The 20,717-nt window shown below is 41.1% G+C and overlaps 1 pseudogene across 1 annotated transcript in view; it reads left to right on the forward strand.

The window, feature by feature from the left end:
- LOC144645097 (adhesion G protein-coupled receptor B2-like) overlaps nucleotides 1-20,717 on the forward strand; it is a 99,481-nt pseudogene that overhangs the window by 76,782 nt on the left and 1,982 nt on the right. The window contains exons 2-18 of the transcript XR_013569225.1: nucleotides 1,430-1,664; nucleotides 3,312-3,400; nucleotides 4,094-4,336; nucleotides 4,538-4,636; nucleotides 5,214-5,308; nucleotides 5,983-6,264; nucleotides 6,634-6,783; nucleotides 9,614-9,877; nucleotides 11,010-11,204; nucleotides 12,132-12,341; nucleotides 13,606-13,762; nucleotides 14,600-14,737; nucleotides 15,395-15,649; nucleotides 16,528-16,648; nucleotides 17,407-17,513; nucleotides 19,579-19,632; nucleotides 20,478-20,565. The product of XR_013569225.1 is annotated as an adhesion G protein-coupled receptor B2-like (transcript). The remainder of the gene's footprint in view (nucleotides 1-1,429; nucleotides 1,665-3,311; nucleotides 3,401-4,093; nucleotides 4,337-4,537; nucleotides 4,637-5,213; nucleotides 5,309-5,982; nucleotides 6,265-6,633; nucleotides 6,784-9,613; nucleotides 9,878-11,009; nucleotides 11,205-12,131; nucleotides 12,342-13,605; nucleotides 13,763-14,599; nucleotides 14,738-15,394; nucleotides 15,650-16,527; nucleotides 16,649-17,406; nucleotides 17,514-19,578; nucleotides 19,633-20,477; nucleotides 20,566-20,717) is intronic.

Consider the following 20,717-nt stretch of genomic DNA (forward strand, 5'->3'; position numbering starts at 1 on the left):
ATTTGTATTCAAATCGTTCATACAAGTACTATTTAGAGCAATTTTCAAAGTATTCTCATACATATTTGTCTTATAATCACCTAAATCGAATACAACATCTGGGCGGCCTGTGATATATATGGCCGTTTCCATGTTGTTTTGCAGAGAAGAGGACGCAAAAATAGAAGCTGTGAAAGGCTCCCACTTCTCTCTTTTCCTATTTAGCAGTAAAGTCCGGCGGTTTAGCTCCTCACTTGTGCGATGTTTGATACAAGCACCAAACTTTGCAGGATTACAAGCATTCACATACTAATCAATTCTCTATATAGTGCCAAGAACGCCAATTTCCTATTTTCAGCTAGTAAACAGCAATGAAATTTTCTGCCAAGAGGCCCCTCCCCCACGAAGTACTTCCTCGTTTGCTTTGATACACCTTTTATTGTAGATTTTATTTCAAAAAATACAGATATGAATACTTTAAAATTAAATTTATAGGCTTACAATTGTTATGTTTTTACCATCTTTTTTATACCATATTTTTATACGTGCGACGTGGTATCACTACCTGGCATAATAGTATTTGTCTATAAACCAGGAAAAACAAACATTTCACAAAATTTCATTGATTTTAATAAATTACGGTTTCCATGGAAACTGGCGTTTTTCGGGCTTGGCACTATATCTGAAAAAACTTCTGTTGGTGACCACTCTCAGTGTGCCAAATTTCATGCTTGTATCATAAAGTGCACAATTCAACTAAATTTTCGTACTAAGCCGCCGGACTATAGCCCAAACAAGACAATCTGTAATTTCTTTGACTTATCTTCTCTTGGAGCAAACGTACTCAGTAAACAGCTACGGTTTATACTTAAATAAGCGAAGAAATCATTTGTAGACATACAAATTCACTATTATTGAGATTGTAGAAACATGACAGCCTAAATAAATAAATTAACTAGTTATTTAAATTAATTAATTAATTAATTAATTGATTGATTGACATAAACGGGGGCTGCATGCGCACGTAACAGTTGCGATTGACAACTTGGAAGTAGCTAGTCCCGATGTGAGCTTTGTTTACCTAGTGGTGTCCTCCATGGATAATTTGGGCAACTTCTTTGTAGTTTGAAATGCAACAGAAATACGTAGCAAGCCAGGTACTATTTATATCTTTTAGCATACCCACGTATGTGCCATATTATGTTATAAAGAACTTAAGGGTGCACATCCAGGATTTTTCGTAGGAGGGGGTGCACCACTTAGATATGGCGTGACGTAAACAAATGTTAAAAGCGGAAACTAAACCGCAGGTAATTTCAGGGAGGGGTGCGCATGCCTGTACCCTCCCCCTAGATCCGCCCCCCCCCCCCCTGCTTTTTGTACGAACCTCACTGCGCTCGATCCTTGCTGTTTCGTCCCATAGCCATATAACTTTTCATTTTCTCTTCAGATGAACAGGGTGTAACTTTGAGTGCATCCCATTTGCTGGTGAACGTGAGCGGCAAATTTGTCATTAACTGTACTGTGTATGGTGGGCCGAACGACCTGATCATCACGTGGTTTAAAGCGGGCACAGTGATTGGTCTGAGTCACCGCACAAAAGTCGAAACTGGACTGCGTCATTCCCGGTTAACTGTTAGAGATGTTATGGCGGAAGACCAAGGAAACTATACCTGTCAAGCAATGTATGCTAACAGAAATTAACAAAAATATTAGTATGATTTCTACAGCATGAAAAATCACCATTCTCGGTGGAAAAGTGCCCATTAAGACCTAATTTTGTACTCAGACAGGCGTACACCACTTAACTTATAGACTAGACTGTTCACAGTCCCTTATTTTTCCGTGAAGTCGTAGAGATCGATCGTCGAGGTCGACGGGCCGCCATCTTGGTTCTTGAATGCGAGTGAAAACTGCCCGTTGGTAGGGGTAAGGGTATTTTTCCGCACCCCCACCCCTACGCTTTAAACACCTCGCATTCCTACCCACGGGATTTTTGTACTCTCCCCAGTTTTCACTCGCGATCAGGAACCAAGATGGCGGTACGCATTCTCGTCCCCATAGCCCTTTCGTTCCTCTTAGCCGGCTGAGCTTTGGCACGAGGAAACGAAGGGCTCTGGGGACACAGGATTTCCAGTCCTAGATTCAAGGACTTCTTGTCTTTATGTATGCAGTCATGAAGTTTCAAAAGAATGTATGAGAGAGTCGTTACGTTTTCGACTTCCGTTTAGGAATTCTTTGTTTCAAACAGCCAATCAAAAAAATTCGAATTAATTCAAAAATCCTATGTCCCCAGAGCCCTCCGTTTTCTCGTGCCAATCCGGTTAAAAGAAACGAAAGGGATATGGGGACGAGAATGGGGTGTAGGATGTAGGGATGCGGGGTGTTTATAGCGTGGGGGTGGGGGTGCGGAAAAATACCCCTACCCCTACCCACGGGCAGTTCTCACTCGCATTCAGGAACCAAGATGGCGGCCCGTCGAACTCAACGTTCGAACTCTACGACTTCACTTCACGGAAAAATAGGGGACTGTAAGCAGTCTACTTATGGACTGCTGACCTAAATACTTTCACCCTTCGGGAAGAGGTAGAGAACTGGGTACGAAATTAAACTTAGCTTGCAATTTTCGTTAGCAATGTTGCTAAACAATATGGCGTATCCTTAGGGCGACAAGTTTATACGGAAAAAATTTCAGTGCCATTTTCGGGCCATTTTATGATTGGGAGTAAAGAAATCGTAAATTCCTCGGTTTTGCCCGGATTTGCCAAAAGGAATTTTGTTTCCCGACTTGCAGCTGAGTTGCAGTCGACGTTTCATTAATTCACTGACAATGAAATGAAGCAATAGTGTAAATAGCCCATTTCCCAGATATTTATATTGCTTTATTCATTCCTGAACCTCGACGTGATTTCTTTTGTTTTATTCACCGAAGCCTCAGAGCCAAGTTAGAATTTAAATATATCGGAAATGGGCTATTAAGTTAAAGAATATTTTACGAAAATCTGTGAATGATTTCCGTCGAGCGTTCGGGAAGCTTTCGGAAATCTTGAACGATTCCCGAGAATTTCTACAGTATTCCTGCAGATTGCCTAACATATGTGAACAGAGCTTTAAGATTATACCTCGATTTTCGACAACTGGAGAAACACAGAGTTTCTTTGGCATACTTTGTGAAGTTCCAAGACGCGCTGATTCAACGAAAGTTTGGATTTCAACGCTAGGAATACCCAGATAAAATAATCAGAAAATAAAAAGGATTTCGAAGTCATTTCTTAGTTACCAGCACTCACCTCGTCATTTTGCTTTGTATATATTTTTTATTATTATTTTAGCAAAGGAAAACAGATGGACAAAGTAGACATATTTATTGAAGTAAACCCTATACTTGAAATTAAACCTCGAACCGTCACCAAGCGCGTGGGTAAGTATGTGTCCGACGCTCATATCGAGTGTTGACTACTTTTGTGCTTTTTGTGCTCGTGCTCGTGCTCGTGCTCGTGCTCGTGCTCGTGCTCGTGCTCGTGCTCGTGCTCGGCTCGTGCCGTGCTCGTGCGTCGTGCCCCCGCGTGCCGTGCTCGTGCCGTGCCGTGCTCGGCTCCTGCTCCTGCTCCTGCTCCTGCTCCTGCTCCTGCTCCTGCTCCTGCTCCTGCTCCTGCTCCTGCTCCTGCTCCTGCTCGTTCATGTGCTTCTGATTGTGCTTGCGCCTGCGCATGTCCTTGAGCACTTGCTTGTTTCTTGTGCTGATGTAGATAAATCAGTAAAAAGGTGCTATCCCTTATTCACTAAGCCTTTTTAACGATGTATTGCTAACAAACACAAAATATTCTAGTTTATACAGCACAAAAACGATTTGTGTGTAAAATACACAACTCTGATTTATACTACACAAAGGTGTGAGTTTACCTTCCAAATACAAACAAAACCTTCAAAAAATAATTTTATAATCATGTTTTGCTATATTTTCAATAAAATGCTTGCAGCAACGTGTAGCAGACAGAAAATTTCACGAAAAGCTTTATAGTTATTGCACCCACACGGGAGGGTAAAACGCCTTGTTATTAAACAAGGGTTAAACGTTAAATAATTGTTAAATTTTATTTATATTTTGTTTAAGGTGACAAAGTAACGTTTACCTGTGGTGTGGTCAGCGGCTTCAGGAAAGGAGCAAGCATATTTTTAATAGAAGCGACGAATAAAGACAATGAAGTACGCCATCAGGAAATGAACTTCACAGCAACAAATCTGCAAATACCTGAGGGAGGGGAGAGTCACGTGAGGAAATTTGTCTGTGAGATGACGACTCAACAAAATGTCTTGTCAAGGAGCGAGGTGGCAGAGTTGGTCATTATCAAACCAGGTGAGGTCATTCAATGATAAAATATCATATTTTACCTTCCATACAAAAGCCAAACTGAGTGAGAGTAAAAGAAATAACATGCAGCTATCAAGTGTGGACGGACACAAGACGTAGCAACCACGATGAAAGTAAAGTATAAGCCGTCTTTGTAAACAATCATGCATTTTGTAATTGACTGATGATGATTATTTTTTCGCCCAGAGGCACCAAAGTGTCCGAAGGAGCTGCTAGAGGGCGTTATCTGGTCAGCTACGGCTGCGGGAAGAACGGATGTAAAACCGTGTCCGAAAGGAGCCAGCGGTAAGTCGAAGAAGTTCACCAATTCCTTCCATCCTTTGACTGTCGTGGAATTTCGTCTTCATTTGATTCAGCCTAGAAAATAAGAATAGGTCTAATCTTTGGTAAAACGAAAATGGGATTCCTGTGCATTAATACATTCTGCGATCTATCCTTGAGCCTGGGCCGACATAAGTAATAGAATCTGTTTCACTGACTCTTCCCCAGTTTCGATTAACCGTATTACTTTTCAGTTTCTCTGATTGATTTTGTTGTTATAGTTTTAAACCGTTGTTCGTTGGGTTTTGTGCTACTTTTTGATCATTTCGTAACTGATAAAATCAACCTATATAGAGTGATCGAGCGTGACAGAACCGCCTAAAATAGCCTGACTAAGCGTGATAGACTCGTTTAAAATAGCGTGACGTGGCGTGACAGAATAGCTAAAATCGTGTTACTTAGCGTGTCATAATTGCCTTGAAATAGCGTGAATAAGCAAAATTGCCCCACAAATTAAAGCCTCACTTATCCTCTTTAATAGAAGTTTTATTGGAATGGACTTTATACCTTAACATGGTAGTACGTTCTGAATTTTCTGTAGGAACTGCTTCACGTATTTGTTCTGGGGATGTAACGTGGAAATACGCCAACTTTGTAGGTTGTAGCTCAGCTGAATTTCTCAGGTTAGGTGACGAGGTAAGTAAAAAGCATCAAGCACGCAAACACTTCACAGCGGTCACGCAAAAACCCAACACCGCTTCAGTTCTTTGCCGCCTCGAACTTCGTAAGAGTTTAAAGAGAAAATATGCAAGGCGTTTGTAAGAAATAGTTATAAAAAAGAGCGGAGGTAAACCAAATTACGGTTAACCACACATAGCTTAACTTTTCATTGATTATCTCAACTTTTGGCTCGGCAAAGGAGGATTTCAGGAATTTAAGACGTTTTTTAGCGGCAGTTTTAGCGGGAACTGCGCACGCTCAGTGCGTTTGCCCGCTTTGCGCGGAAACACGGTTTAACACGTGACCACCCGTTGCAACTTTGTGTGTAATATTGCTAGCAAAATATTGATGAGTTGAAGATTACCTAATGCAACGGATTCAACACGGAAAAGAGCGACACAGAGTTAGTTTTTCCGTGACAGATGGAAACCCATTCGCTGTCTGTGGTTTCTGTGGTCTGAAGATCTCGCATGTAATTGGTTACAACACAATGAACATTCCAGACATTTTAAGTGTTCACGGTTTTATAGAAGCGCTGTAATTGGTAGTACCATTTCGACTATTTCTTCTGCGTCAAAGGATCTCGCTTAGTATTTCATTTCTCTGTAACTAATAGTAGTTCCCATTCTCTGCGTACGTATCTGTTTTAGATCGAAGCAATTACGGAAGGTTTTCAGTCAAACACTACCGCCCAACAAGTTCTACCAGAGCTTGTGAACGTCACTCAGCCAGTGCCGGAAAACGATACCAAAAGGCCACCAGAGATTTTCGGAGGGGACTTGGTTATAGCTGTGAAGATACTAGTTACATTGGCCGACTTTAATGCTAAACAAGGCAACGTGAGTACAGAGGAAGATACGAAGAATTTCGCGCAAGTGGCCAGTAATTTGTTGGAATCAACAAATCGTATAACTTGGCAACAACTCGAGAAAGTAAGTATCAGCCCAGCTAATTTCTGCTTGCTGTGTTTTCATAATTGACATAATTGACAATTATCATCCCCTCTACCCTGCAAGCTTGAGCTTTTTATAACTGTAGTCAACTGCCGAAGTTCAGACAAACAAAGAGTGATCGATAAAAACTGATTTATGGAATTTTTTGTTTAATAATTTTTGGCCTTAATGCACGCGCTCAGAAGGTCTTCCATCCATCGTATGAGTAGGAGCCTCTATATCCAATCAGATTGTTACTATGACTCGATAGAACTTGTGAGAGAATATTGTCAACCCCGCATTTTTACAGGCTATTTTCCATTTCACTCATTTCATTTCACGTTGATGAGTTGTTTGTTTCATCTGCAGTTGAATCAGAGTCAAGGTCAAAGCTTGGTCAAAGCAATGGATGATTATGGTCTGGGAGCCGCCGCCACATTCACTGGATCGACAGAGTCAAGAGTTGTTCAAACAAAGAACCTGGCGATGAGAATCGATCGAGCAAATAACAACAGTCTGGTATGAACAGCTTAAACTGACCACGAGGCTAATGAATAGCTGCCTGGAAAATCATAACTGATAACTAAACATAACTAATCGTATCTATAACAAAATTCTCGATTTTGATTGGTTCTGCGCGCGCCTATTTGTCGCGTAATTGGCGCGCGATCACGTGGGTGTCCAATTACAGGTATCCAATTTGAACAACTTTTTAAAAATTGGATACCTGTAATTGGACACCTACGCCATTCGCACGTCAATCACACGCGTATAAATGGGTTCTTTCTTGCTGTTTTCCCACTGTTTGTACAACCAGTTGAATTTACCATTGACTTTTTCACGCTAAAAAAGATTCACAAATACTTCCTAACCTCGAATTTTGTTATTGGTACGATTAATTAGTAATTGGACCTCGTGTCGTACAATTCGTATACGTAATTGGACTACATGCCGTCCAATTTGGAAATAATTTGATGAAAAAAATTCCGAGGGCAGCCAAAATTGGACGAGGCCGTAGGCCGAGTCCAATTTGGCTGTCAGAGGAATTTTTGAATCTAATTATTTCCAAATTGGACAAGCATGTAGTCCGGTTACATATAAATTATATAGCTTGTAGTCAGTCAATCCAGCGTAAACAATAAACTTATGTCCGGAACGGGAAAAGAATTCAACAATAGTAGGCATGCAGGCAACAGCACATGCAACTCACTCAAAACATTGTCTTCACAAATAAAACTTAAAACAAAACAGTGCAATTTTATTCACCTGAGTTTGCGAAGCTTGCTACAAAGTGAGTGAAAACACTGCATCAATCAATGAAAGTCGTACACAAAATGTCCGAAGAGACATACTCCTTTCCACTATCTCGTTCGTACTTCATCGCCGTCTTTTCTTTTCGAATTTCAGCAAAAAACGACAGAGAATTGCATCTAGCTCATGGCGATGAAAATCTGACAGATTTCTTGCTTCGCTTCGCTGCACATACGTTCACCCAAGTTTTGTAATATTGCAGGTGTTTTGCTCTTGGTTTTTACTTCATAGTGTAGCTAGCTCCTCTTCTGACAACGTAGAAAATTTCTCTTTGTTGTTACTATTGCTGAAAAGCTCGAAAAGAATGGAAAAACGTAGCAAACTTGCCTTAGAAAATTCCGCCATTGTTGACTAACAATGCGACAAGTTTACAGGGCTGACGCTATGCTTTGTGCTAATTGGCTAATATCCGTCACATGTTGTTTTTTCTTCGATTTGATTGGCTGAGACAAAACTGTCCAATTTTTCTTAGCATTTTACCTGAAAGTCCTAATTGAAACTATCCAAATTTAATCCCAAATTGGACAGTTCTCGGAATTTAAGGAAAAATAGCTGCGCTGACATTATAGTTTTTAACACTATATATTAGAGAGTAATCGTGCTCGTAATTTCAAATCGCTGCGCGCTCGGCCGATTTTGGCATTACTCGCCCGATTACTCCCTGAATTGTACCCCACTCAGTCCAATTACTATTACTAATAACGCGCTAAGGCAGTAGCAGTTATGCGGGCTCGGTGCGGTAATTCGCCTGCGAGCAGGCTCACGTTTGAGAAATATAAGCCCATCCACTGGTCACCTCCCCGCCGTATCACTTCGCTCGCGGAATCGCTCTTCGTATCTCGCGCGTGTGACTGAAGTTGAGCCTAGGGCTTTCCACAAGCCGGCAACTTTGGCAACTTTTCAGGATTCGAGCAACTTTTTCCCCTTCGAGCAACTTTTCCTCTCGAGCAACTTGTTGCATTTTGGCAATCCAGACCGGATCTCCGAAGGTTATGCGAGTGTTGTTCAAAGGCAATACGAACGTTTCCGAAGATTTACGAAGTTTGCCGAAGACTCGAGGACATCTGAAGACGTTTCAACTTTCTGCTCTTCTGCAAAAACTACACCGTCAGCAAAGCTCCGATCTTCACGATTTTTCTAGTAGAATCTTTTACTTTCCCCTTTTTTAGATACTTTTTTGAATTGTATACTGCTAGAAATCTTACCCTCAAAGGGAAATTAGCATTTTGAGAATATCTTGATAAAGCAGCGTTTTGGAATTTTTGGAGCAACTTCGAGCAACTTTTATTATCAGAAGCAACTTTTTTTGATTTTTGGAGCAACTTTTGAGCAACTTTTTGAGAAATTACGGGCAATTTTTGGGAAATCTCGAGCAACTTGTGGAAAGCCCTAGTTGAGCCTGCTCGCAGCTGCGGTAATTTGTAACTTTAACGCGCCAACAGTAAAGCGGTGAGAGTCTATGGTAACGCAATGACGGAAAGAGTAACTCGTTGATTGATACGCAGTAATGGAAATGGGAGAATTGAACAAGCTGATATTAAAGTGGCAATGTTGAACTCGGTAACGGCATTGCAATTCACAGTAAGAAAAAAGATGGCGGCTGTACATTTTACCACAATACCTTGCAAACCTAGCACAGCCAATAGGAACACAGAAAGCCATTATTTTTCTGAAATTTGTCGCTGAACTAACAGCATTGCGTATGACTGCGTATGCCAGCTTTGGAACTTTTAGAACTGATTTGTGTGTTTTTATAAGCGTTTTTAGTTTGTTTTGCCCTTAGAATTATGGGTAAATGTACCGGTCGCCATCTTTTTGCCTACGGTGGATTATGGTGTCCCTTGAAACCGTAAACGTAAACTCGGTAACGGCACCGTGGAAACGTCAACGGTAATGACAACAAATCTTGTCTGGCATATCGTTTAAACACCTCACCTTAAAGTTAACGGCCTATCATCCATTGCCCCTACACCTTATTCGACATTTGGCTCTGAATAACTACAAATACAGTAATTTTTTTTCTTTAATTTCTCTTCAGTTGAGAGATAAAGGCTTGACTGTCACGTACAATCAAAGTTCCATCCAGCTGCCTTCTGAAGCTTTCAGATCATCTCCAGATTCCCGTGTCGTAACCTTGGTGTATCTCACGTTCAACGATGTTTTACCGCTCAGACAAGAAAGCAATGACGATGACGATGAGCATGCGCTATCAGCCAATACCACTATCGTCTCGTCCACTATCGATCCCAGGCCTCCAGCCGTTTTGAAGAAACCAGTCAAGATCGTTCTTCAGAACAGAAGGGTATTGAAGATCAATTTTGTTTGCTGAAAGTTCATGTACCGTATTTACTCAAATAAGCGCCGCCCCCGAATAAGCGCCGCCCTCGAATAAGCGCCGCATTTGGTAGAAAAAAATTTAATAAGTGCCGCAGTCCCGATACGGCGCTTATTCGAGGAATTCTGTTTAACTAAAAACAGCACTACAAAGCAACTCTAAAGCAAATTTTGACCTTTCTTTCCATTAAAAGCGATGTTTTGCAGTTCAAAGTGATTGTTTTACTGTGGAGGCCAATAGCGCCACTTCTTTCTTCAGCAAGCGACGAATACTGACAATCAAAAGACGCTATTTTCAATTAATGTCAAATATTAGATTCTTTGTGGCGTCCAAATTTTAAATAAGCGCCGCCTTCAAATAAGCGCCGCCCTCGAATAAGCGCCGCACTCGAGGTGTGAAAAATTTAATAAGCGCCACGGCGCTTATTCGAGTAAATACGGTATTTGAACTTCTCGTAAAGGAATTAATGCACGAAAGACCATCGCAGCTATGTACGCACCTCAAACTGGTTGGGAAAAGAAAAGCCTAAAAAAATTGAACGGGATTCGAACCATTGACCTCAGGACGGCGTTTTCTGATTTAATCTTTACACTGATTATAACCATACATCAGTGGGAAATCTTGGTTTTCTTTTGCGATCTTAATATTCTTGCTTTGCAAGAATATAACATTTCAAAGTATAGTCAAGATTAAGTTAATTTTACAGTTGAATCTTTTTACTGAATATGGACACTACAAGGACGGAAGAGTGTCCGTACGTATACCTATTACAGAAGTAGAGCTAACATGATTTTTTTTTGTCTTCTGTGAACCAAGTGAACCGTCTGTAATCGGAAAGAGTCCTTATAAGGGAGGTGTCCGTAAGACCGTAACTCTTAGTCACTAAGGAGAGATTCGACTGTATTAGACTTACATTCTTCGTGCGCGCGTATGTCGGAATTTTCGAATGCGCTTGTATCATGAAGCCTCAAGAGTGATCAATATATTTCTTCTCCTTACGATATCAAACATTGCCAGGCAGATCAGTGATGAGAATAAAGAAAGCAATCATCAAGAGGATATTGTACTGCAATGGTAACAAGAAATGTTCTTTTTAAAGGTGAATGATCCAGCTGGAGTTACTAGCCGAGTTACACCACAAGCAAAGTGCGTTTTCTGGCGGCCCGGAGAAGCCGCGATATGGCAGACCAGCGGATGTAGGTTAATACCCAGCGAATCTGACGTCAACAAAACAACATGTGAATGTGATCACCTGACCATCTTTGCCTCATTAATGGATCCATACGACGCACCTGTAAGTGAATTTGGAGCACATTTACACGCGAACCACAGCATGCAAGCAGGCTTACACGTGCGTGGTAGTCTCCCTCGCAGCCGTTTCTAGTGTCGTCACGCAACGGCTACGGCTACGAGGGAGACTAACGTGGGTGACGGAGCCGCGAGAAAATTCTGGCTCGTCGACAACTTTCTCGTTCTCACAGCTTCGCCACCTGGGCGTGTGATCTCATAACAGTAAGCCTGCCCGCAGGCTACACGAAGCACTTTCTTTCAGAAGGAAATAAAAATGAAGGAGAATGTAAACGGGAAAAAGATGAAATCCAAATAATGGAAGACATGTCCCTGTCCCTGAGTGTAGTACCTGAATAACAACAACATCCTCTTTATTTCCTTATCGATAAATTAATTTACAAAAGTTTTATAGAAATATATTACTATAGATAGGAGTTCTGGCAACCGAAATAACCACTAGGTAAAAATGCCGGGTTGCCAGTTTACAAATTGAGTAGTGAAATTTTGGCGGGACACACACACGTACACACGGACACACATACAACTACTAACTCTTGTAGTACAACTACTAACTCTTGTAAGCTCGTAATTCTACTGGTCCTTAGTTGCCTCTGTTTTTGGAGATAGGGGCATTACTCTCTCGAAAAGTAACGAGCCATTCATGTGGAACCTACTCCCTTTGGGTGTAAGAGCTGCTGGATATGATAGAACCCTGAGTTCGCGGGATTGTTACGAGCAATGATTATTGAAATAAAACACAGTGATTGGAGCACATTTAGCAAAGTTTTATGTTTCCTCTTATACCTTTCTTTTCTTAACTCGGGAGTATCAGTATATATGTCTTGTGCGATGATACCTGGGTATGGGTAGACTTAAATATTTCGTCTGGGCGATGCCACAAGAGGAACTATTTATTTTTCTTTATAACCAGATTGGTGAAGCTCACACAAAAGCTCTGGAAATCATTTCAATAGTCGGCTGTTCCATATCTCTCCTCGCCGTTCTCATTACTATAGCTGTTACTCTGTTTTTCTGGAGAGCGGTAAAAAGCCCAAGATCAAAAGTTCTGCTGAACCTGTGTGCTGCCGTGGCTGTTTTCTGTATTCTTGTTATATTTGAAGGATCAGCGAGAGATAACAAGGTCAGATATCCACATGCTATAGTTCAAATAAGTTACCTTTATGCATCTTTGTTCCATTATAATTAACTACTACTTATTCGAAGCACCAGTGTGTGTTGCTTTGGCTATAAAGCTCTGTTTGCTGGGACAAATCAAAAATAACCATTTTGGGATCTTTTGGCCACAGGTGTGGCCGTTTGTTAACATAACAATGACTAAAAGATTACATTACAAAAACATAAAAAAATATCAACCCAGCAAAGGTGAGGGGAAAACCGCCATACCACTGATAATTGTAACCGAAAACAGGGAGTGGAGGGAGGGGAAAATGTTTCTTGCTCGTTGGATACTTCGAGCGAAAAGAGGATTGAATACAGTTGCCTCTAACTCGTCCCTAGTCGTCTTTGAGTCCGTCTTGAGTCGACGCTCAACACGGAGGGAATCCCATCATCCTCGCGTCTGCAATCGCAAAGAGACGACGGGGACGAGTCAGCAGTTGCCCTGATTCTATGTAAGGACATGAAGAATATCCCCTATGCTCGGACGAGGGAAGCTGGGAGATACATACGTCATAAGCTGCATAAAATTATCTATTTCGGGAAATAAATAGCCTTTAGCTTATTCTCAATCTACCATTATTTATACTTAGTTTTTATTAACCGAGCAGGAGGCCCGTAGTGTAATACATCAAACACGAGAGACAGTGTTTCGCCGGGATATCCAAACACCGAGAAGGGAGTTGAAAAAATGACGCGTAGCGGAGAATTTTTGACGAAACTCGAAAACCCTGTCTCGAGTGTTTGATATATCTTCCCAATCGAAACAAAAACTACGGAGTAAACGGAGAAATAAAATCGTAAAAATTTATAGAGCGCTTTTCACTTGAGTGTCGAAAGTAAATTGCTTTTTTTTTTTTTTTTTATTTCTACCCTCTGTTTTTGTCTTTAAAATCTCCCCCCCTTTTCTCCAACAAAAAAAAAAAAAAAAAAAAACTCGCCCCCCCCCCCCCCTTTTTCCCCCCCCCCTCCCCCCCTTTTTTTTTTTTTTTTTTTTTTTCCTTTTCTTTTTTTTTTGGCCCAAATTTTTTTTTTTTTTTTTTTTCCCCCCAAAAACTCTAATAATTAAGACCAAGTATCCAATCCTCCTTTACGGTTGTGACTTTCCTTGTTTTAAATTGATGAATTATAAATGAGTTTAAGAAAGTAGAATCATGACCGTGTTCGCGAGTACAGTCCGAAGGTCGGTACGAAGTTTGCTTAATACTTTCTTTTCACGTGATTGCCAGGTGGGCTGTACTATACTAGCGGCTTTACTTCACTACTTCTTGTTGGCGCTGTTTTGTTGGATGCTGTGCGAGGGCGTGTTACACTACTTCTTAATCGTGAAAGTGTTCGGTGGTGAAGCTGCGGACAAAGTCAAGTACTTCTACATATTTGGATGGGGTAAACTTACTTTTCACTGTTTTTTATTTAGATTCAATTAATTTTTTTTTAAACAAAAACTGGAGTTATCTTAAAATTACTTAGCTCAATCACAAACCGATGAAAATCGACGTTCTTCCATCGAAACGTCCTCTTATTGTTTTAAGTATAATTTCAGAGGTGATTATAAAATGATTATATGCATTTTTCAAACCTACTGTCGAACTTTTTACTAGATTTTTATTGTGTATCCTGGCCGCAATTTAGTATTTTTTGAACTGGAATGCCTTTTGAATAATTAAACTGTTTTATTTTATGCGTTTTTATTTTTCCAAATTCATCGGTGCCTACTTACGATAGTCCCCGGCACATGGACATTCCACTTTGCTTTCTTCTCTGTCAAATCCTGCTATAATCGTCGTAACTTCCACTATTTTTCTAGAAATTTATCTTTCAACCCACAATCCTCCGTTTAAGGAGGCAAGCGTGGCCGAGTGGTTTAGGGCGCTGGTATTGTAATCCGGAGGTCGCCGGTTCAAGACCTGCCCTTGCCACTAGCTGGATTTGTTTCTCGGTTGTCCCGAGTTTAAATCCTCGACCACGCTTTGTAAATACCCAACTGGTCTGCCTCCTGCCAGTTGGGATTTTTAACCTTGTTATGTTCATTGAAAATTATTTGTTTCCTCTGTTTCAGTGGCATGCCTGTAAACTAGCTATCTCGTTGAGACCACTATAAACATATATTTATTTATTTTTATTTTTTTATTTATAACTCCGAAAAAGGACTATCGCTTGAAATGGCAGCTTACTAAATTTACCATGTCAGATTTAAAAACTAATATTTTGTTTATTTTTTAGGTTTCCCAATCATCGTTGTCAGCATTTCTTTAGGTGCTCTCTCAAGCGGATGGCTTCGGTTCTTCAAAAGCTTGCTGGCTTGATGTCTCTAGTGGACTTATCTGGGGATTCATTGCACCAGCAATAGTCATTATCTTGGTAAGTGGTAGCAGTGCTTTGCATTCTAACGATCTTAGATGAAGAATTGATTTTAGGTCACTGAGTTGTAGGAAGCACTGATGTTAAACTAAATAAAATGTCTTTACTTATTATTCCACTATTACGCCATTTTACCATAGTGAGGTTAAGCATGACGTTTATTTTTCCCGCAAAGCGGCAAAAATTCAACTTCTACCGTCTGCCGTTTGGTGTCGTACGCGGAAATAGTATTTTTGTTTGTCGTAAGTGGGATTTTTCCCCTATTTTTATGATGGATTAATTTTAGAATTTTATAGAAAGGTAAGCTCGCGTTTGCCGTTTGCCATATGACGTCATGCTTAAACTCTCTAATATTAGGGCAAATGAACGCACAAAATATGCCACTGTAGAACAGGGCAAAAATACGAATTCGAAAGGAAAAACTTACGGAATATGGAACCAAACTAAGTAAAAAAATGTGGAATAATTCATCACTTATTCGATGGTGTAACATATATTACGAGCGGACATTTTTCTCATTGCTCGTTTTTTTTCCGTAGGGTTCGGAAAAATGCTACGCAACTCGCAAATTATCCGCGCATGTTGTATGTTAAAACATCGAATAAGGTGTATTCATTCACATTAACGTTGAAGCTAACAAAAGGTTCTTTCGCTTAGGTAAATATCGTGGTGTTTATCCTGGTGATTCGTCAAATGATGGGAACAAGATATGTCCAGAATAAGACGCAAATCGAGAAAGTTAAAGCTGGAGTCAAGGCCTCCGCGGTCATTCTTCCCTTGCTTGGAATCACGTGGTTGTTTGGACTTCTGAGCTTCAGCTCGTCTATGATCGCCTTCAAATACATATTCGCCATTGCTAATTCACTACAGGGACTAATGATATTCATCTTTCATTGCTTGCTGAATAAGCAGGTTAGGGGAAATAAAATGTTATGAATAGAGCGGTTTTCACTCGCTTGAGCGTCGAAAGTAATTTGCGTTTGCATCGTTGTTACATTACTACACTCAGTGATTGGTTTAAAACTCGCGCGCCACTTTCTCAGCCAATCAGAAGTAAAACCAATCGTGACTGGCTTGCGCATGTTTCCCGCGCTTCGTGCCGGCTACATGATTTTGCTTTGACTTTTGATTGGTTCACTGGATTGTCTGTGTTCTTTTGTGATTGGCTAGAGTGATAACTTTCGTTTTGGTTTTAGGACACTCAATTGAAAACTGTTCTACAGCACAACTGAAACGAGTCATGCTAGTCAGTTCCACCTTCCCATTTTTACGTACTCATTAGTTAAAATAGGTCACGTGGTACACGTCTATCAGGCGGTATACCAAGAACGAAAAAGAGACACTTTCCTTCAGTTTCGCCTGTTGTCAATAATATTCGTTATTCACACCTTTTAGAATTACAAATACTGACACAGATGCCTCTGTTAGACTGCATTTGGTTCAGCAGATATTTTGGGAATTATAGGTTAAATACGTGCAGCGATTGGAGAAGAAATAGATCTTTTGTTTTGATCTTTGCTTGTTTGATTTGACGCTTGAGAATCAAACAAATGGATAAAAAATTATTCGGGAGGGAGGGGAATTTCCCGTAACTTTCAATCTCGGTTCCTTGCCCCGTCCTTAGTGGCTACCACCTCTTTGTCACCTTGGGAATCCCACTCCTCCCCCCGTAGTGCTCTCGCTCTCTTTACTCCCAGGTTGCCCCCACCCTCCCCCCCCCCAAAAAAAGACTCTTTTTGTCTCAGATAACAAAATAGGATCTTAAACGCGTATTCTTTTTGTCTCATCAGATAAAGGACGCCATCAAACGAAGGCAAGAAAAAAGTAGTACAGCTGATGTATTGACGAATCCGAGAACCAAACCCTCTCCTATTCTGAACGTTAAACACGCTACTAATCTGCCAGGCAAAGGTACTTGATTTTTGCTTTAGCTTGTCGTCAAAAATGTTGTTATATATCGGTTTGATTGTTATGTGGAAGTGGGTGGAATATTATACAAGGACCGAAAACTGGTTTGGTCGCGCCGTTCTGTGTGGCCTCGTTAAGTGTAAATTCGAAAATTTACGAACTCGGTGTAAGCGACGTAAAATTAATATTTCATCTTTCAAGTTGAACGTTGATTCGTGTTTTCCGACTTTGCACCGAATAGATCGAAGTCGGTTGAATTCGAGGAATCATCAATGTTGCCCGGCAAAGTCCGATGTTGCTGGCTAAGGTTGGATGTTGAGTTGCAATTTTGATTTTTGTCGGAGAGGGACAGGCAAGCCTCGTTAAATTTAGCTGAAACATTACAAAACTTGAAATTTCTACGATAAGGGCTTAATGTGTTAAAGCAACCACTTTGCCGCCTTTTATATTAGAGCCGGTGTTGTCATCATTTAACAAGGGTAGAGAGGGAAAATATTGTAACAGGCGAAGTCTTGTGGCCACAAAACGTCTCTGCGCGCATTGCATGCCTATGTTTAGTCTTTTTAATCCAACTTCCTTGGGGAGTGGGGGAGGGAACATGTGCCCCGAGGAAAACATTTTTAAAGGGATAAATTTACCTTAGAAAAGTACAAAATGAAAGCGGACTTTAACGCAAAATAAACGGGAGCGGAGTGAGTCGAACATAATTCTTCCATATTTTTTCTATCCCTGACGTGTTATTGTTTAATTCCAACTTCCAGCCAACAAGAAGCGAACAAAACGGACTAAAAAAGATTATGAAATGGTGGACAGCATTACGAATGAAAAGGAAGTGTCCACATTGCCACCAGTTCGCAAAACTGCAAAAGTGAGTTGTTGTGCGAGCCCTGGTTTTTTATGAGCTAATAATCAGCGAGGCTAAGCCGAGTCGTCTAATAGTTAATTCAGTGTACTATAAAGGGTAAATGTCTAAGAACAGTCAAAGAATCAATCAAAGAACGCACAGCGTGTCTATTCAGTTGTCAATAGGAGATAAATAAGCCAACACATAATAATAGTAATAATAAATAATCTGCATAGGCCAACTGAGTCAGTCACATGGGCCAACTGAGTCAGTCACATGGGCCAACTGAGTCAGTCACATGTGCCAACTGAGTCAGTCACATGTGCCAACTGAGTCAGTCACATGTGCCAACTGAGTCAGTCACATGTGCCAACTGAGTCAGTCACATGTGCCAACTGAGTCAGTCACATGTGCCAACTGAGTCAGTCACATGTGCCAACTGAGTCAGTCACATGGGCCAACTGAGTCAGTCACATGTGCCAACTGAGTCAGTCACATGTGCCAACTGAGTCAGTCACATGTGCCAACTGAGTCAGTCACATGTGCCAACTGAGTCAGTCACATGGGCCAACTGAGTCAGTCACGCAGCCAGAGTTTATCCCCCGGGGAAGGGGGTGGGGGGGGGGGTGGGGGTACTTGACCTTTGTTTAGGTATAAGGGTGCCGCTGGAGGTTTGAAACCCTGACCCTGTTTAGGACAGTGAAAACTTAAAATACCTACCCTGTGTAAGACAACACGCCCTATTTTAAGACCCTATTTAGGACAAACGACAACATCAACAATAACTTACGCTTTATTGTGATTGCGTCCCGTACGCGATGTTCGACGCATTGAACTGCGAACACTGATGCCAGCAAATAAAATAATATTTTTCATTGAAGCGAAAGCGAAAACAATTCTGACTACACTAACACGATACATTCAATGTGAAGAGTTTATTGAGGATGCGTCTGTCAGTCATCTGATGCAAAATGTATCCTGGTAGAATACTTGAGGACAGTCTTGCAGCCATACCCTGTCTAGGACAGGTTCAGGCCCTGTTTAGGACAGAGGAGCTTGAAATTATATACCCTGTTCAGGACGGGAGGAGTAAAAAACCATATCCTATCTAGCGGCACGTCCCCGTATAGGCCGTATAGGGGAGTGCCCCCCCCGGGGGTTTATCCCGGCTTCAATAGCACGAAAGGGATCTTTTCCTAGAAGGTACACAAGTTAGAAAGCTGTTTGTTTTTAAAGGCTGCTAAGACATCAAAGACATTGTTTCATGTAGCTCAGTTGTCTTAGTCTCCCTCGCAGCCGTTTTTAGTGTCGTCACGCAAGTCACGCAACGCTCCTCCCCACAAACGCCCCGTTTGTGAGGAGGAGCGTTGCGTGACGACACTAAAAACAGCTGCGAGGGAGACTAAGTTGTCTCGATGTGTCTTAAGGCTAATGTTACCGATTTATATTTTAAATACGGAGACAAGCAGCTGAAACGTAATACAGTCGAAGCTCTCTTAACGGACACTCTCGTAAGCGGACAGCTCTACTTACGGCCGCCTTGTTTGAAACTCCGTTTTAACTTCCATACAAACTCTGTATATTTACATTCTCGTAAGCGGACATTCCCATATGCGGCCGCGGACAATTTCACAGATCACGACTTAGACTTTTTCTTTGTTTTTAAGCTCCCGTAAGCGTACACCCCAACGAAAATCCTATTAACAACCTCTGTATCTTGTTTTTTATTAATCAACTTCACATTGCCGTTCGTCACAATGATTTTACAGTAATTACAGTACCATATTCCAGTCTTTGTTTTGTCGTCATCCACGTCCGTCCGGTTATCGTTTGCTGGGCAAGCTCCTGTAAGCGGCCATCTATCCCCTACACCTCTAGTGGCCGCTTACGAGAACCATTCTCGTAAGCGGCCAGCTCCAGTTACGGACACTTTTTTCGCGTCCCGAGGGTGTCCGCTTACGAGAGCTTCGACTGTACTTACTAGGGACAGGAGTTAAGACAAGAGATGGTGGGTGAGGTAAATAGGAGACTCGCGCGATGTCAAAACAACTCCGCGAAAAATAAAAATCGATCCTTTTATATTTAACAGAACGTACAGCCAAGAAAGTTACAAGAGTCCGTAAAAAATGATGAAGACTTCGATGTAAGTCACAGTTGATAAATGTTACACACAAGTTACAACTAAAGAATCCTGTTTTCCCGCGCTTTCCAGGCTTTACACTGGGCGATTGTTTTCGCTCTCGGGTTCTGATTGGTCGCTGTACTCTTTTGCCGCCAAAGCAAATAGTTTGGTCTAGTACCTTAGTTCCACTCAGTTACAACACTAACAGTTAAAGCGGTCTCAATTGAGTGTTGTAAAGCTGAAAACAGAGTAATCGCTCTGGCCAATCACAAAGAACACAGACAATCCAGTGAACAAATCAGAGCTCGAAGAAAATACATAGAGCCGGCACGAAGCGCGGGACGTGTATGAACATTTTATGATGGATTTTGGTTTTACGTATTTGTGTCTCATGAAACCTAAAAAATGGTCCATTTTTATTAAAAATTGCTATATTAGAGCACTGAATCTGTTAACTAGCATCTTTGGCTGCGGATGCCTCGGATGGAAACGGATTGTAATTTTGAGGCAAACCTTTTTCAAATTGTTTCCACGCGTCTTCAAAAAAATCGATATTTTTAGCCGTAGCTTGATTTCTTTCCGCAAATTAAGGTCTAATCTTCCTTTAGATGTTCAAAGATAATGTTTTTTATGGGTTTAGTTGCCTTCTACTTATTTCAGAACAGTTTTGACCAGAAAGCTGTGAAATCCACGTGACATGGTCCCTTGAATAACCCTCTATTTCTGACGCAACAAAAGGGTAAATACTTTATCCCTCCAACCGTCTATCCCATCAGAAGCTGAGTACAGTTGCAGCATTCTTTTAAGAAAGCCCCAAGTTACAAGTTCATTGTGATCTGAATATTTTTCTCTGCTTTATTTTGAAGATCATAATGAAACAGAGACGAAATAAGGTTGAAAACATCCAAAGAGCGACCGATGCATAACAGAAGATAACCTTCCAAACCAGTGCAAGTAATTAATCTTAATTCGCCTCGTATCTTAACTTGTACAATGTTATTAAGCCCTCTTTCATTTCGTCCCTGGCTATAAGTTACATTTCTGCCCTTCAGTGACGTGGCCGTGCCTACATTTTTTACTCTCACTCTATGCCCTACGCAAACTCC

Source organism: Oculina patagonica, chromosome 3 (genome assembly GCF_052425735.1).
Source record: "Oculina patagonica isolate OP01 chromosome 3, crgOcupat, whole genome shotgun sequence".
Classification (NCBI taxonomy): Eukaryota; Metazoa; Cnidaria; class Anthozoa; order Scleractinia; family Oculinidae; genus Oculina; species Oculina patagonica.